Here is a 3646-nt window from a genome sequence, read left to right as displayed (position 1 = left end):
GAGTTTTCCATCTCCCCTCAGAATACAGTGTTCCTATTAGATAATGCTGGAGACAAAGGGAGAACAGAAGCAATTTCGATATAGAAAATAAAGTGAAATACTCCATCTGCGTTACCATATCAAATTACTTGCTCAAAGATTACAGGTGTGAAGTAGCTAAAAACACTCACTCCACGTTACGATGGTCCTTCTTCATAATGAAACATATTTTCAACGTTTGAGTATCACGCGCAGAGATTATGCAAATTAAGTAATCAAATTTCCACCACAAATAGACCGTAGTGCTAAATATATCCGAGGTCTTGTACGCACTGACGTTTATGAGCGCACACACCTCCTCCACCACAACGTTTCCACTAAACAAACTGGTGAAAAAATAAAAAATCCCACTAATCACACAAACTAGTGATCGCGAGGCATGCTGACTACAGTGTAGCCCCATCTGCACCTGCCCAGACCATGCCTGCCCGTACTGAATGCATGTGTACTCACAATACAACTATCGGAAACAATAAATTGATCAATCTGGAATTTGACGTTGCGACTGGGTTTTTAAATCATTGTAGAATATCCTGAATTGGTCCTCTCCGCTACATTCGGAAGGAGGAAGGAAGGTCTACCATGTGATGGGATAGTAACAATAACAAATACCTCTGTAAGACAGAGTCCACTGTGATGTATTGAGAACTAATACACATGACACACTTAATCTGCGAACCAATCCGTAGTAATAAGTTGTCATGGATTGATGTCAGAGATCGCTATCAATTGGGAATTTAACGTTGCGGCTGAGTTTGTAAAGCACTACAGAATTCCTAAATTGATTCTGTCTGCCATATTCGGAAGCAGGAAGGGTCTACTGCGTGATAGGATAGAGACAACAGCAAATAACACTGCAAGACAGAGTCCACTGCAATGTATTGACAGGCACTAAACACGGCACACTTAAACTACGGTCCAATCTGTAGCAGTAGCTGCCATGGCTAGATGTCGGAGATCACTCACTTGCACATCCCCCGCATTCCTGTCCCGATGTCCACACGAAGCGCGCCGCCGGCGCCAACGCTGAGGTTGGTGAAAACTACCGCCGCAGCGGCAGCCCCAGCCGTGAAGACACTTGTATGCCAGAGCGCACCACTCCCAGCCATGGAGGGCATCCAGGGAGGACTGTAGTGGTAGGAATTCGTATGTTATCGATATGTCCAGGCAAACACCCACCATTATGAATCTTCTTTCACGCAACACACACGTCCGCTTCTATCCCTGCTCACGCCGCACACTGGTCACTCTGCTAGCCCTCACTGCCTTGGACAAGATCAGACAGACTGGCGCATTTTACTATCTAACCGCCCATCACAGGCTGAGCTAATCCGCAACTTCTGATCGCTGAAGCTTCAAAAATGGTTCAAATGGCTCTGAGCACTATGGGACTTAACATCTGTGGTCATCAGTCCCCTAGAACTTAGAACTACTTAAACCTAACTAACCTAAGGACATCACACACATCCATGCCCGAGGCAGGATTCGAATCTGCGACCGTAGCAGTCCCGCGGTTCCGGACTGAGCGCCTAGAACCGCTAGACCACCGCGGCCGGCAGGGGAGGCTGAAGCCTAGTGACCACTTCCAGCGACAGCTGCAGAGCACAGCGAAACAAATGCCGCCAGCCGCCGTGCACTGTAAAACATACACTGGCGACTCGGATGTATACACTAGTTCTAACCAATTCCACCTCGACATAGAGCCACCAGTTTACAAAATCCACTTTACCTAATCCGAGACAGCAATGTTGCTGGCCATACACCCCGAATTTCTCACGCAAAAGGTAGATTTCTCCATTTTATATATGTTATTTTCGAAGTCAGAAGAAATCAGGGCGTACAGCTGTTTCAGATCGCTAAAGTATCGTTACTTGTTGTAAAAATCCTGTAACAGTATGCCATAGGCTACATTTCCTCTAAGTATTCTCACACCAGATAGAAAAACATCTGTTCTAATCAGCTTAATATCTGTTACGTCCTGCATCACAGGACTAGATTATTAAAGTCATTTTTGGCTCATGACGGAGTACTAAGATCTACCTCTATCACAGGAAGCCTTCTCACTTTAGAACTCCCTTAAACTAATCAAATGCTTCGCACAATACGAATTCTCTCAAGGTAACAGCACAGAGAAGTTGTAAATATCAGGTTTATACTACTTATCACTTTATAAATCCGGTAATGCATCTGATTTTATTAAGATTGGCGTCTCTTACTATATAGATGGAAGATAGAAATTTTGTTAAGATATATCACCGGAACCAAAAAAATGCTTCATTACTGCTCCCACTCCCGAATCATATCCGCGGTACCCTAGCCATCGCTCCCATCCGCCAGGCGGCACGTCATTGATATATATAATTGATAGCCTAATTAATTAAATTGATCATGAGAGTCACTTTACATGGCGAGTAACTTTTTTCCAGCAATCGGAGTACACTCACCAGATAGCTGCAATGGAAATCCCTGGAGGGAAGACGATGTTCTTTTCAAGGATCACTATTGAGAACTATCATTTTAAGCTGACTCCAGAAGGATTCTACAGTCAGCAACATACATTTCGCGTAAGGACCACGCTATTAAAAACATGAACAACGACTATGTTACTGTCACACTGCATAAAAAGCGGTTTTGATTCTACAGGCACACACAAGAGTCCCTGAAAATGTTACACTTTCTGGTGGAAATGCTGTCTGCGATTTGGAATCAAGTCTATCCATTCAACCACATACTTACGTTGGATCCTATAGAGATGTCCTTTAATGATTACAGCCACTGGTGAATCATATTCATGCCACTCTCATATCTCGAAACTGGTCGCCTTTTTATTCGAACCTGTCTGCTGAGGATCCCACGCAGCAAAACTCCAGTGCGGTTTTTTAGATAGTCCCTCTGCATCTTGTAACTGTTCCTCAGTCTCTGTCCCACCCTCCCTGCAGCTTTGTCCATGTGATCATTCCAGTTTAACTCAGAACTGAACAGAAGTCGGAGAGCGCTGTATCTAAGACTTTCCACATTCCGGCATTAGCTGTGCCAGCCCTGTTCGATGTGTAAGGCCAGCGCCAAACGAAGTTTTCTACTGCTACGCGAGGTAGTAGAAAGACAGTACGCGCATTTATGGAGTGTTTCTTGTCGGGAAAATGAGGAAGACTCCACATCATACGGGAATTGGAAGAAGGACGGGTATTTTGTTACTGCATTGTAGTGCGTTTCCAAACCACATACAGGTACGGCAGTCCGAAGGAGATCAGCATCCCTCGGGGTGCATTTATGTCTGTCACCCAAACATTCTCTATCCTTGTTAGTGTGTACCATCCAACAGAGAAAAACTACGAACTATAGAAAACTCCGCTAAGGTTACCCAGTAGAGAACTCAATAAGGTTTTACCACATCTCTTTCGTCCAATATACAGAAATCAAGTACCGTCTGCATGCTGACATTGACCATATGTGATGATCCCATTAAATAAACTGGAGCAGGCGACCAGTGATCCATGGCGCTTCCACAGACCAGTACAAATTTTTGTCGCCCGTACTGTAGGAGGACAATATACCACAGACTATCAATCGCAAGAGAGGGCCCCTGTGTTGTTTCTTCATAAGCAGT

General features: G+C 44.5%; 1 pseudogene; it reads left to right on the top strand.

Moving 5' to 3' along the window:
* The first annotated feature begins 1948 nt into the window (after positions 1-1948).
* LOC126485610 (U2 spliceosomal RNA) lies at positions 1949-2123 on the top strand (annotated as a pseudogene).
* The last annotated feature ends 1523 nt before the right edge of the window (positions 2124-3646 follow it).

This window comes from Schistocerca serialis, chromosome 6 (assembly GCF_023864345.2).
Source record: "Schistocerca serialis cubense isolate TAMUIC-IGC-003099 chromosome 6, iqSchSeri2.2, whole genome shotgun sequence".
Lineage (NCBI taxonomy): Eukaryota > Metazoa > Arthropoda > Insecta > Orthoptera > Acrididae > Schistocerca > Schistocerca serialis.
This window is presented reverse-complemented; position numbering and strand designations above follow the sequence as displayed.